The sequence below is a fragment of the Mus pahari genome, chromosome 8, assembly GCF_900095145.1.
Source record: "Mus pahari chromosome 8, PAHARI_EIJ_v1.1, whole genome shotgun sequence".
Taxonomy (NCBI): domain Eukaryota; kingdom Metazoa; phylum Chordata; class Mammalia; order Rodentia; family Muridae; genus Mus; species Mus pahari.
Genome location: NC_034597.1, coordinates 52,656,700 through 52,672,067, shown reverse-complemented (window position 1 = coordinate 52,672,067; position 15,368 = coordinate 52,656,700). Strand labels below are relative to the sequence as shown.

The 15,368-nt window shown below is 42.3% G+C and overlaps 1 long non-coding RNA gene across 1 annotated transcript in view; it reads left to right on the top strand.

Annotated features, from left to right (window-relative positions):
- The window catches only part of LOC110325192, a 50,002-nt gene that overhangs the window by 1,064 nt on the left and 33,570 nt on the right, over positions 1-15,368 (top strand). The window lies entirely within an intron of this gene.

Below are 15,368 nucleotides of genomic sequence, written 5' to 3'. Positions count from 1 at the left end.
CCCCCCCGCAAGCTGCTTGCTCCCAAGCCTCTGCACCCTTGTGAGGGTGGGCAATAGTCTGAGGTCATCAGGTTCTTTGGCGACAACCGAGGGTCGGGCAGTGGGGGCTAGGTCTGCAGCTCGAGCCAGGCACCCCATTGTGTGTGCAGTGGGTGAGGGCGGTGCCGGGGACCGGGCCCCCCGCGGCTCCCAGCTCCAAAGGGCGGGGAGGATTCTGTTCGGTCAAGGCGGAGTCCGGCCACTAGCTGGTTCCTGCGTCCAGACTTCGAGATCCCAGTGACTAGGGTCTTACTCGCCTGACTAGCCCTCTGGGCGCCTGGTGGTTAGGAGCCAGTTCTATGGCTCTGGTCCATGGCCCAGCTTGATGGGTGTGTGGTCAATCTGTCACCACTGGAGCGACTCGATTCCAGCAGTCCTTAAGAGCTATTTTGAGTAAACTCTGGGTTTTGGTGACTCAGCTCGGTGAGCGGCGCTATTTATAGGTAGATGAGTTAAGAGCAGGGAAATACGCTTCGCTGGGATCGGTTCGCCCTATTATAGCAAAGATCTATTAAGAAGCAACAATGTAAAGTCTTCGGAAAGAAAAATACTTGGTTCTTAGAATCTGTGTTGTAAGACACTGCTCAGGAGAAGACTTAGAACAGTGAAAGTGGAACATTTCCGGAGTAGATGGAGAATTCGGGGACTGTCATGACCATTAATTGGCTTTTGGGTGGAGGTTACTGAACCAGGAGAGTAGAGATCCAGCGTCTCTCCCAGACACCTGCAGCATAGAATAACCATACTAGAGAGAATGATATAAGGGAAAACTAAATGCTGACAAAGTCCCTGCACTATATTCTGTAACAGCAAGGGATGTGTGATATTTAGTGTCAAAAGTCGTCTGGTGGGGATTATAAATTTCATGTTTATCACCCAATTTCTTCCCTACAACAAAAACGTGTGCTTTTCTTCCCTGGTGTGTAAATATGCCCCTCCTACGTTATTGCTTGTTGGGGGTTTTATGATTGTAATTTTTACATTCCCACACTCCTTCAGCCTCCTCTTTAGAAATCCAAGAGGCATATGCTATGAGAAAGATTGTGAGGTCTTCTGTCGGGTGGGAAGAGTTGAGTGAGCTCTCTTAGCCTCCACAGCTTTACATAGGTAGTGTCACCTGGGGTGTCTCTTGAAAGAAAGATGGTGGTTGGGTCAGCTAAGAATAAAAGTGTCCAAAAGACTACAGAGTACACACTGGGGCCTGCAAGATAGATGTGGGTACAGGTGCTGGGTGGGACTTGAAAAGGGGTAACAAGGAAGCTGGACAGATGGTCAGGGCCTTCATTATTCAGAATAATCGTGCTGAAGAATTTGTATTTGTACCTGAATGGACATTTTTGGTTTTTAGACTTTAAGGATGAACAGATAGGCTTTGAGGGGGGGAAAAAGCAATGGGTGGTGGTGGTGGTTTGTTTTTTCCTCCTACAAGTCAACAGAAAACTTAGCACAGAATTTCAAAGGGTTTCTCTGCTTTGTGATGGCTCAGCTCAAAACCTGCAAGAAGGGAAAACCTCCAGAAGATGTCTGATGGCTATGACAATTGGTCACATATGCCTTGTCAGGATCGGGAGGCGGAAAGATGGGATGTAAAAGGATTGTGAGTTAAGAAAGAACCTGTTAGGACCACCTGCCGTGCACCCACCAGAAGTCATTAGCTGTTTAAGGTCAAGGGATGCACAGTCTTGCCTTTGGGTGAGTGAGAAGATGTGGACCTCAGGGCAAACACATTTTTTACACTGTGGGGGATCTTTCCCAGGAAGGTTAGTGTAGTCTCTGGATCTCTGAAGTCACCGAAATGTAAGTGGTAGCTAAAGCCATGGGGCAAGCTAAGAGGACCGGGAGGCTGTCTGGTTAGCCAGGAACTCCAAGGAACACTCACACTTGGTGCAAGTCTGGAGCAGGAGGGGGCTTTAAAGGACAAGGCTAAGTAAAAGAAATGGTGTCCTTAGTGTATGGCTATAATTCTCCTTGGCTCTAATCCTTGGTGCATGGCTATAGTTCTATAGGCCATCAGTCCTGCTGATGGCCTACAGAACTATAAAGAGAAACCTGCTGCTTTCTTCTTAAGACCAAAAAGAGCCAGGCATGATGCTTAGTGCCTGTAATCCACTTGGGAGGCTGAGGCAGAAGGACTACTGTGAACTCAAGACCAGCATGCACTGCAGACTATGACTATCTCAAAAACAATGGGACTGAAAAGACTTCCACTCTTAGTGGAAAAGAAAGCATAAGAGTTGCATGTACTAAGCCGGGCCTGGTGGCGCAGGCCTTTAATCCCAGCACTCGGGAGGCAGAGGCAGGCGGATTTCAGAGTTCATTCGAGGCCAGCCTGGTCTACAAAGTGAGTACCAGGACAGCCAGAGCTATACAGAGAAACCCTGTCTCGAAAAACCAAAAAAAAAAAAAAAAAAAAAAGAGTTGCATGTACTTCTCCCATTCTCACAGTAAATGTTAAGTCAATAGTTACTAGTTAAATGATCTAGAGAACTAAAAATAACACTTGCATCAAAGTAAATAAAATGTTCTTTATAACCTGGTATCTTTTACAGTTTGTCTTAAGCATCTATTATTTATGTATCTTTGGTGTTAGATTAAATATGCTTCTCTTTTAGAGATAAAAATAGTGGCTGGGCTATCTTAATAATTAATATTCTCCTAAAGGCAATTCAGAATACTTTTATAGTTGCATAATTATATTTATGAGTCAAAAGCCCTATACATTCATACTACACACATTGTAAAATAAGTACATTGCAAGGCTGGAGAGATGGCTCAGCTGTTAAGAGCATGAATAGCTCTTCCAAAAGACTGGAGTTTGCCTCTCAGCACCCATGCTGAGAAAATTGCCTGCGACTCTGATTCCAGAGGCACCTGGTACCTCTGGCCACTGTGGCACCTGCACACACATATGTGCACATGTGCGCACACACACAAATACAAATAATAATAACAAAAAAATCTTTAAAATAAGTACACGCATATAGTGAGAAAATATGAGTCCTTTGTAGATCACTTAATGGGTTTTTTGAAGTAGCTTCTTAAAAAATCCTTTTTAAAGTTTCTTATACAGCAGTGATTTTTTTTTTTTAATGGACACAGCATTCCCATTACATTAACATACTTTGTTATCAGGCCCCAAACCTTCTGACTTCTCTGTGATGTCACAGCTGCCATGGAGGCAGCCCAGAGGAGCTGAAGTAAACACTTTGAGATGACATAACGCAGCCCTGAAGGAGGAACAACGTCAACCAAACTCTACCCTATAGGTTTGCAATGCTGTTTTTCCTTATGCCGGAATGCTTGCTACCCTGGTGTGATGGCTATTCTTGGTTGTCAACTTAACTACACCCAGAATTAACTAAAACCCAAATGACTGGGAACACCCGTGAGGGATTTTTTTTTTCTCTTAATTAAATCATCTGAAGTGAGAAGACCCACTTCTAATCTGGATCTTTGAGATAGGAAGATATACATCTAATCCAGATATTTTGAGGTGAGAAGATCTACCTTTAGTCTGGACCACACCTTCTACTGGGTGCCTATAAAAAGGACCTGAAAAACGGAAGCTTGTTCTTGCTCTCCTAGCAAGTCAGTTCCTTCACTGACATTAGACCAGCTGAGACATTTAGTCTTGTGGACCAAACAACTACTGGATTTGTGGATCTTCCACTGGTAAACAGCCATTGTTGGCCTAGCTGGACCACAGCCTGTAAGCCATTCTATATATACACATATCTGTTCCTCTAGAGAACCTTGACTAATACAGATTTTTAGTACCAGAAGTGAGTCTAGAGCAGCAGAAGTATACAGATGAATGTTTTAAAGTATCTGGATTTAGGCTTTCTAATTTGCCAACAAATTACTGAAGCCTCTCCTGGAAACTCAGACTACTGAAAGCCCGGGTTGTGAACTATTTTACAAGCTTAAGGAGACAAATGTATTTGATTATCTTGATTCGCCAATCGTGAGAAGCAACAGATTTGGTGAGTCTGTACATAAAACTGGAAAAAATGAGGATGCGGGTTGGTTGCTCCTAGCATCTCTGGATAAATCGACAAAGGAAAGGAATGAGCTCTGTGATTTAAACAACAACAACAACAACAACAAAACCATTAACCGACATCTAGCATTTTGAAATATGTTGGAGGAAAATGAACCCAGTGATAAAATGGTCAGCTCCAGGTGCACAGAAGCAGTCTAAAGGTTTATAAGTGTGCCCTGGAAGTGAATCTTCTCTCCAGCAGTCATTACAGCTCCCATTATAGAAAATCAAACTGAAGCCCTTGTTATAAGGTTGGCCAGATTACAGTGAAAATTCAAATCATAGCATTTGGAGGATATCGGCTGTTAAAGTAAGGGCATTAACTGGTAAAGCATGGATCCTGTAACAAGGGGAGGAGCTGTATGGGAATGGGAGGATCCTATTGAATCTGAGATCTCTGAACCCTGAGATTCTCCAGGGTTTTATCTCACCTGAAGTCTGCAGCCTCAGCAGATGTACCCCTGCCCTCTCTTCCACCCCCTGAAATACTGCCTTTTCTGATTTTTGACTAGGGAAATTAATGCTTCATCGTCTGGTAAACCAGCAGTGAGTTTCTCTGAGAAAAATGCCAGATAAGACATTACTGCTATCCCTCAGTACCCACCAATAGTTGCCCCTAGATCCATAGCCAGTTAAGACTAAGCAGGCCCCAGCGAGGAGCTAGGAAGTAGTCCATAAGGAGGGGGCGCTATAATATTAAAGAGCTGAGTGAGTGTTAATTTATTCAGGCAGAGATCTGGAGAATATGTATGGAAATGGATTTGAAGGGTATGGGATAATGGTGGAAAGAACATAAAACTGGACCCAGAGTTTATTAATATGGGCCCAGTGGGTTGAGATTCTGGGTTAATATGGGAGCAAGCCAGGAAGCAGCACCCTTCCTTGGATCATGCATCAGCTCTTGCCTCCAGATTCCTACCCAATTTGAGTCCCTGTCCCAACTTCCTTCAGTGATGGACTATGATGTGGACGTGTAAGCGAAATAAGCCCCTTTTTCCCCCAACTTGCTTTTTATCAAAGAAATAGTAACTCTAACTAGGGCACCCGGCTACCAAATTACCGCACATTAACAATAACATAAGGGCTGGAGCGATGGCTTAGCAAGCAGTTAATAGCACTGACTGCTCTTCCAGAGGTCTTTGAGTTCAATTCCCAACAACCATAGGTAGCTCACAACCATCTATAATGGGGTCTAATGCACTCTTCTGGTGTGTCTGAAGGCAGCTACAGTGTACTCATATAAATAAAAATAAATATTTAAAAAAATACTTTACAAAAAACAATAACATGAAAGGGAACTGGAAGTGGGGCCATCTAGTTCTTGATGTCTCAATGTCTCAGATGGAGTAAGAATTGAGGAAATTATTTCCAAGTAGCTATCTAATGAGTGTCTTCTCTTTTTTTAACTGAGTTCAAGTCTACAAACTGAGTTGCAGAACAGCCAGGGCTACACAGAGAAACCCTGTCTCAATTTAAAAAAAAAAAAAAAAGAAGAAGAAGAAGAAAGAAAGAAAAAGGAAAGGAGAGAGAGAATATAACACTATCCTACAGTAAAACTGGCACACTAAGGGTTCAAATACAAACCACGATATGTCTTAGTTACTTTTCTATTACTGTGTTAAGGCACTGTGACCAAGGCAAAATCCTTAGTTTTGACTTACAATTTCTAAGAGTTAGGCTCCATGGCCATCATGGCAGGGAGCGTGGCAGCAGGCAATCAGGCATGGTGCTGGAACAGTGGCAGAGAACTCATTATTGAGACACAATCAGGAGACAGGGAGGAGGGAGAATGAGAGACTGGCAGACACATAGACACACTGGGAATAGCTTGGGCTTTTGGAACCTCAAACCTTACCCCCCAGAGACACACCTCCTTCAACAAGGCCACACCTTCCAATTCTTCCCAAAAAGTTCCAAGAACTGGGAACCAATCATTCAAATAGATAAGCTTATGGGGGCAGGTTCTCATTCAAACCACACTTACAGCTAAAAGCAACAATGTCGTTAAAAGTCAAGTATGGCCTAACTGTTCATTAAATAAAAGAATTCAAATTCCTTGTGTTATTTTTCTTTACCTTTCTATGGTAAAGAAAGTTCTTTTTTTTTTTTTTTATTTTTGTTTTTTGTTTTGGTTTTGGTTTTTCGAGACAGGGTTTCTCTGTGCAGTCCTGGCTGTCCTGGAACTCACTCTGTAGACCAGGCTGGCCTCGAACTCAGAGATCTGCCTGCCTCTGCCTCTGCCTCTGCCTCCCAAGTGCTGGGATTACAGGTGTGCGCCACCAGTGTTTGGCTTAAAGAAATCTTTCTATGGGTTCAAAATACAATTTGTAGTGTTTGTAATATATGTTCCCATGCATGTGCATGTAGAATTCAGAAGAAAATGTTTAGGCATCTTATTTTGCTCTCTTCCTTGGCTTTTGAGACAGTCTCTCACTGAACCTGAAGCTTGCTATTTTGACAAGATTGGCCAGCCAGCAAGTTCTAGGATATGTCTGTCTCCAACTACCAACATGGGAGTTAGAGACGGTGTCGGGTGTGGTCATGCCAAGTTTTTCGGTTTTTTTTTTTTTTTTTTTTTTTTTTGGTTTTCCGAGACAGGGTTTCTCTGTATAGCCCTGGCTGTCCTGGAACTTACTTTATAGACCAGGCTAGCCTCGAAGTCAGAAATCCGCCTGCCTCTGCCTCCCAAGTGCTGGGATTAAAGGCATGCACCACCACGCCTGGCTGGTCATGCCAAGTTTTATGTGGTTCTGGAGATTCAGACTCGGGTCCTCTTGCTTGGATAGCAAATGGTCTTGTTTGCTGAGCCATCTCCTCAGCCCCTATTGTTTACTTTTTTAAAGGAATATTTCCAAGGTCAACTAAAATACATATTTTTTATCATGTGAGCAAGTCCTTATGTTAAGCATAAGTCTTGATGTGTTCATTATGAATATGAGCAAAAATTCATGGATGGAGTTTGAAGAGAAATTATTGATCATTTAGGAAAATATTTCTGTGCCACAAATGACCTTAGTTACTAAATATTGAAAGTAAAAATAGTGCTATTATTTACATATTTCAAAATTAGAATCACCTCCATGAAAAGTATGATTATGAGATGTTCTATATTCAGTTATTTTGTGTAATCTTAATTTTATTGGTCATTTGGCTTTGATCTATGTTCAGATGCTATTATTGCCATAGGTATATATAGTGTATAATATTTTTATGTGTGTATGTGTTTCTGCGTGCCGTGTACACATGTAGAGGTTAGAGGATAGCTTGCAGGAGTCCATCCCCTCCCTTTCTTCCACTCTGTGGATCCTGGGAATCAGACTGAGACATCAGGCTTGCAGCTATCACCTTTACCCACTGAACCATCTGTTGATTACTTTTCCCATTAACTCCTGGGCGGTAGTCACTTAGATGTGATAGTTTAGGGTTCTGCTACCTTTGATGAAAACTGCAGATTTTTTAAAATTTATTTTCTGATGAATAATTGTTCAGAGGAAGAGTAAGGTCAGTTTGATGTCTTCCTTGTAAGTGATTGTGTCTTCTGTCAGGAGGTCTGAAAAGGTTTTCCTTCATTTCTGATGAGCATCTGCTTATCCACAGTGAAGTATGGGGCACGCGTCTAGAATCCCAGGTCTCAAGATGTGCAGGCAGGAGGGTCTGGTGCTCAAGGGCAACATCAGCCTGGACGACAAGGGACCTTATCTCACTCAGACAACAAAAAGAGCTTAACCAGGGTGTGCCTCCAAAGTGAAGGTTATATGCCCATTTTGTTGAAGCATTTTCTGCAGATAGTTTGTTCACTAGTTTTGCTCTTCTGTTACATCCTTAAATGCAATTTTTTATTTCGCTTGTTGCATTACATACTGAGTGCTTATGTATTGTGTCTTCTTGTCTCACTTGGATAGTGTCTTCCTTGCAGTGACTTTGGTCTATTTCCTCCAGTATCTGTTTCAAGTCCTGCAGTTCCTTAACTCTGCCTGTTTCCTGGAACTTACTGAGTACCTTAACTCTGAGCCAGGCACCTTTGCCTCTATAAAGTTTATATTATATTGCAGTGAGGAAACAGATTAGTGTGGAAGGGAGTGGGGCTGAGACAATCCCAGATCAGAAACTAGAAAACAGGAGATACTTCTAGTAGTTCTCAGCCTGTAGGTCTAACCCCCCAGGGGTCGCACAGCAGATATTCTGCATATCAGATATTTACATTACAATTCATAACAGTAGCAAAGTTACAGTTATGAGTAGCAGGGAAAATCATTTTATGACTGGGGGTCACCACAACATGAGGAACTGTATTAAAAGGGCCCCAGAATTAGGAAGTCTGAGAAGCACCGCTTTAGATCGAGTTGTTAGAAGGCTGTAAGTCTGACTTTGAGAAGAGACCTGAATATAGAGAGGAAGTGAACTTGGCAAAGACCCAGGCAACTTAGATACAGAGAATGGTGTCTACAAAGGCCCTGTGGGAGAGCACTGTGTGCAAGACAGGGAGGAGAGCCAGCCGAAGTATCTTGCTTGGTGATGTAGTACCTGCTTACTATGCCATGCATACGGTTCAGGCCTCATAACAATAATAGTAATTTTTTAAGAAGCCAAATGAGTTAAAAGGGAAAAGATGGAAGATTAGAGAAAAAGATGGGTTTAATCACAAAAATTGTAGGCCATAGAAAAGTTTGGGTTTGGTTCTAAATGTGAGAAGCATGCAGGTGCCTCTGCTGAATAGGAACCGCCACAGAGCAGAAAGAGTTGTATGTCGCCTGGAGTGGAGGCACACACCTTTCGTCCCAGCACTCAGAAGCAGGACATAAACAGGAGAATTTCCATGCCTGTGTGGGACCGGCTCCTGTGGAAGTGAACCGCACTGTGTGGAGTTTGACTGCACTTATTCCAATGTCAGACATGGCTCTAGGAGTGGGAAAGCACAATCTAGGATGTGGGAAAGCCGAAGCCGGTATTCCCTGACCCCTGGGCACCCCGTCAATGCCTGGGACCCACATAAAGGAGTCAGGAACAAAGTGTGGGGGTCCATAGGCCGCTTGGAGGCCAGGATTGTTGGGGGCCCTTGGGCTGAGGATGGAGTCTAACCTGGGACTGGGGCTGGGAGCTCTGTGGTGATTATCCTTAGCTTGGCTGTGATTGGCTAGAGGCCTTCTTCAGGAGATTTAGGCAATGGCTCTCTAGGCAAAGGCTTTCTCCATGCTCCCCCACAGCCGTGATAGATGAAATAGATAGTCCTTGGTTCCACATTGTTTATTTGTTGTTCTTAGTGGAAAATGGATGCATACCAACTTCTCAGGATGGACCAGAGATTAATTACCTTTTGCAGGGCCTCTAGGTACCTCATTAGCATGGAGAACTCTGTTCTGGGCCTACATAGCCACAGGTCACAGTTCCTTATGTGGGAAGTGTGGCATCTGTTCCAGGCCAGGAGTTCGGCAGGGAGCAGGGAGCCGCCTACTGTCTCAGGTGTGTACCCTGAGTTTCAGGGAACTCAGACCCGTTCTACCAAGTTTCCTGGCATGTCCACAGTCTTACAAGTCTGAGGCCAATCTGTCTACATAGTAAGTTCTAGACAGGCCAGGGCCACATAGTGTGCCAAGTGCCTGTCTCAGGGCAGGGGATGAAGGAAGAAACATTTAGTCAGAGGTAAGATTGACAAAATAATGGAGCAACCTGTGTTAGCATTTACTATTCCTCTTGCTACTGAGAAGCCAGGGAGGGAAAAATAACTGGAGAGATTCAAGGGGGCAGTACCAGCTGAGGGGGAGGTGCTGGCCACTTGCCACCCTGTACCTGAGAGGACAGCTGAGGTGATCCTTTGGGGGACTGTAACTAAAACAATGTTTATAGGTTCTTGCCCCTCTCCTGACTCTCCCTCCACCTCTCCTTATTCTTGACTGATGGGTCACAGAAGGAATTCTGTTGGAGACATGGAAGTAGGTTTTTTGAGAGCACCAACCACAGCAACACAGAAACAGATCTCAAGAGGGTTGTTGCTGAGAGGTGACAGTAAACTGCCACAAGGAGGAGTTGATGGTTTCAAGCTTGCTTTTTAATCTAGCTACTTGACTACAATTGTGCAACTTACTGACATCTGATGAGATATAAGAGAAATATGAATTATACAAGAAACAAGATGTGTCTCAAATGTGCTAGTTTAGAGGTCTTTATTACATTTAAGTGGAGTTGCTGGCCAAACCAGTGAATTAGAATCTAGAACTCAACAGAAGTATCAGGGACAGAACACAAGTTCTAAGACTCCTAAGAACATAGATATAAAACATAAAAATGGCAAATGTGGGTGAGATGACCTTGGGGGTGGGGGCAGAAATGAATCCACACAAACAAGGGGGAAAAGATGTGGATTATATGCCTGGGGGCTCCCAAACATTCCTGAATAAGAAATTACCTAGAAAAGAGTTTGTAATGGTTACTTCTCTATTGTTACAATAAGACATGTGACCAAGGCAGCTCATAAAATTGCTTAATTGGGCTTGAGTTCCAGAGGGCTAGAATTCATGGTGGTAGAGCTAAAATAAAGCAAGTAGCAGGAACAGCTAAGAGCTCACATCTCAAACTGTAGGCACTACGGATGGATGGATGGAAGGAAGCCTTTGAAACTTTAAAGCCCACCCCCAGTGATATACCTCCAATAGGACCACACCTCCAGATCCTTTCAGACAGTTCCCACCAACTGGGGACCATGCATTCAAATGGTCATGCCTACAGGAGCCATGCTCATTCAAGCTACCACATTCTACTGCCCTGTCCCCAAAGTTTCATGGCCATATCATAATGGAAACTACATTTAGTCCCATTTTTAAAGTCCCCATAGCCTTTCAGCGGCAGTCTCAACACTGTTTAAACTGTTTAAAAGTACAAAACCCAATACCTCTTCTGAGTCTCAAGACAATCTCTTAATTGCATCCCCCATCAAAAAAGTAAATTACATACTTAAAACATATGGTGGCACGGGATACGCATTACTGTTCCAAAAGGGAAGAGTCTGGGTGAAGTGAGAAAATACTGGTCCAAAACCTGTCAGAGCAAACCCTGAATCTGGTAGCTCCGTGTCCAGTGTTAAAAGACTTAAATGGCTCTACCCCTCCAGCTTTGCTGCCTGTAATATACCCACTCCCTATTTTCCCTGTCTCTTACCCCTTTCTTGGACTGGTTCCACTCCTCGTGTGAAGTTCTCCTTGGCTTAACTAGACCTAACTTCATTTTCTTTTTTCAGATTACTGTCTATGTAAGAATGTAGGGGAAGAGGAAGTATGCTCTGTCAGTAAAAGTCCTTACCCTGAAAGCGTGGAGACTTAACTTCAATCCTCAGAGCCCTGTATTTAAAAGGTCTGGGCATATCTAGAGACAGAAGAACACTGGTGCTTGCTAGCAGCAGAAGTCTAGCTAAATGGGTGAGCTCCATGTTCGATGAGAGACCTTGTCTCAAAACAAAACAAAACAAAACAAAGATAGAAAAGGAGAATAAGGTGAGAAGTAACAGAAAAACAGTGGCAATCTCCGGCCTCCATACTCACAAGTATGTGAGACATACACACAGTATACCAATATAAAAGGAATATGGCAGGTCTTAGTGCTGTTATATTATTATAATGACCACCATTTACAAAATACGAATTAGGAAGAGTGCTAGACACTAGCATAATCGCTAAAACTGTAACAATCCTATAAGGTAAGCATTGCTAGAGGTTATTTCCACAAGAAACCCATTTTTTACTGGTAACATCAGATCACAGTATCTTACCTGAAGCTGACATTTAACCAAAATAAAGAAGGTAATAAGAAATTTCCTTGGGGCTGGAGAAACACCTCAGCAGTTAAGAGTACTATTGCTCTTGTAGAAGCATAGGTTTAGTTCCCAGAAACCACAAGAGATCTTACACCACCTCTAAGTCCAGTTCCAGGGGACCTAAAGGTCCCCAAGAACACACATGGTACATTAATATCCAAGTTGGCAAAACACATAAATCTAAAAAACATAAGCAAAAAAAAATTTTAAGAACAATCTATAATTCTGTTTTTACTGAAAATTAACATGCAAGAGACTCTTCTTGGGCCAGCCAGATGGCTCCTGGGTAACCGCACTGGAACCCATAATGGAAGGAGAACACCAACTCTGAAAACGTGTGTTCTGACTTACACACCTATGCATCGGCACGTGCTAGTGCACGCTTTCCATCCAGCATGTTTCTAAGTCTTGAAGTTGCTCCTAGGCAGCTCTCCAGTGTCAGTTTGGAGTCTGAAGGAACATCCAAGTTACAAATGACTTCCAGCAGAGAATGGCTTGCACCAGGGCATCACAGTCCTATGTGACAGTGTGCTGGCTAAGAAAGGGAAGAGATGAAGTCTCACAGCACAACTTGTTAGAATAGCTGAGAAAAATATCCTTATAGATGAGGGCAATATGCTCCAATTTACCTACCTAGCTATTTGGAGAAGAGGGGGCTCTTAACGCACTTGTTATAGACACAAAACCAGTGATGGTTACATATTAAACAAATCCAAGAAAAAGACCTGGTCATTTCATTTTCTTAGATTTTTTTTTTTAAGATTTGATTTTGTTTCTAAATGACATTTTGTTTTCTAACTATTTTTCCTAAGTATATGTGTGAGTGTATGTGGCCTGTGGAAAAGATGTCAGATTCCCTGCAACTGGATTTACAGACAACAGTGAGCTGGTCAGTGAGCACTGGGGACAAAACTCTAGTCCTCCAGAACTGCAGCCTTCCTCTTAGGGTTTTTAGTGAACGCCATGTCACCACTGGTCTGTTCCTACAAACACACAAAGGGCCTTTACACGTCTTAGTGCTCATCCACAGTACCCACGAGTAGTGGGACTCAGTTGGGCTATGCTGTATCAAACTCCTGGGAAGGATGTTTACACACACCCACAGCCTCAATTAGGAAATATGTTCACACATGTTATAATATAAATGGTGCCCATTAAAATTGTGCACTATAGGGACATTGAGAGTAAACTAATTGCTGTGATAAATCAACTCAAAAATAAGTAATGGCTCACATTTGTTTCTTCCTGAAGTAAATGAATAGGTCAGTATGGAGTTTGGGGGGCATTTCTTCACAGAGGCTTTTAGAACTGAATGCTCCAAGGTTTCCTTGAGATCTTCTGTTCTAGTCTGTTGAGAGGAGAGGCTTGGAGAGCTTTTCGTTGTTTTTGGACAGGGTTTCACGTATCCCTGGCTGGCCTAGAACTTGATAGATAGCTGAAGGTGACCTGTAACTCCCTGAGTACCTGGACTATCAGCATGTACCACTACGGCCAGTTTATGTGGTATTAGGGACAAGCCCAAGGCTTTGAGCATGCAAGGAAACTGCTGTTCGAACTAAGCTGCACCCTCAGCCCACAAAGATGTTTAGGGAAGGGTCTCAAAGTAATAGACGTCATTCCATTCTCACTACACTGACTATAGTTTAGTCAAATAATGACTATATCTAACAGGGAAAATAGCACATGAAGTTTCTCTGATATGGCCAAAAAGTGAGAACACGGCTCTTGCTGTCTCATTGGGAACCGAAAATGTTAAATCTAAAAACATCCAGGAAATCTGAGCCATTATAAACAGACCAAATCTACAAATGATAGGAATAGAGGAAGAAGAAACAAACCTAGGTTAATAAAAGTAAAATATTTTCAACAAAATCATGCAGAGAATTTTCCTAATACAAAAGAGGTCTCAAGGGGGCTGTAGGTGCAACAACAATATGAATTAACCAGTTAATCACCAACAGCTGATAATTTGGAAGAGATATCTTCAGGTGATTGGGGCAGGACTCAAGAAATCTTGATAGCAAGCTATCAGACCTGTTGTTAAACATGTGGAAGTTACTATAATATACAAATTGAAATCCTAGGGACTGAAGAGAGAGTGGAATGAACATCAAATGGCTCCACATGAACTTTGATTCTAAGATGAACTGAATTTCAGACTAATCACATACACACCACGTGATTCCCCATTTATGGAGTCCTAAAACATGCAAACTAATCTATAGTCATAGCCAACCACTGCCTCCCTGAGACAAGGGGTGGGAGGAGGAAGGACGATGAAGAGGCTGAGAGCACTCTCAGAGATGACAAATTTCATCAGATTTATTTCAGTTTCTTGACTGATTGAGTAAGAACAGCTATCTTTGCATCATTCCTGGTCTTAGAAGGAAGGCATTGTTAGACATAGGTTATCTCTGAGCCGTTGTACACTTTTGGGTTTTTTGGCTTTTGGGGGTTTTGTAGCTCAAGATTTTCTCTTTATCACTGGTTCTGAACACTTTGGTTACATATACTTCAGGGAAGTTTCTGACTGCTTCTGAGTATTTAGAATATGTGTTGTAGTAGTTTCCAGCAAATTAAAAAAATTGGGCCAATATTTTTTCAAATTTCGGTTCTATGGGTGTGTTTCTTCCCCTTTGCTCACTCCCATCACATGTGTATGAGACCCCTGGAAATTTATCTCGTGGCTCACTGATTCTCTTGTCATTAAAAATTAGTGCCTGCCTGCTTGCTTGCTTTCTTTCTTTCTTTCTTTCTTTCTTTCTTTCTTTCTTTCTTTCTTTCTTTGTGTGAGTTGGAACGTGCAGGTGGGTGGATGGGTAAGTGAGGGGGTGACCTTTGAGGTCAGAAAGTGTCATATCTCCCAGTGCTGGGGTTTTTAGGCAGGTGTGAGCTGTCCCGTGTGAATGCTGGAGAGGTACTGGCTCTTAACTGCTGAGCCTTCTCTTCTCAGCTCTGTGACCAGGACTTTGACTTTCTGGGGCTGGGTCATCACATTCACTAGTCTTCTGCTGTGTCTAATATGCCCTGAATTATAGTTAGTTGATTTTATTCATCCCAAATATTACAGCTTTCATCTCCAAAATTTTGTTTTTGAAAATGTCTGCCATTCAAACATGTAGGTCATTACTATAATACTGTTTTATGCCCCTTTCAGCAAATTCATCATGAATATCCATATAAGGTCATTTTTATTTGATTGACTGTTCTCCTCATTATGGGTTATTTTTCTAGCATGTGTAAGCTTATTAATACCATATTCTAGAGTCAGTTGTTTTAAATTAAATATTAAGAATAATATATTTCAAAGATTCTAATACTAAAATTAAGTTCTACCTGTTTCATGTATAGACATCGAGCAGGCACAAAGCAACAAGAATTTATTCTTTTTTTTTTTTTTTTTTTTTTAAAATTTTTTTTTTTTTTTTTTTTAAAAATTTATTTATTTATTATATGTAAGTACACTGTAGCTGTCTTCAGACA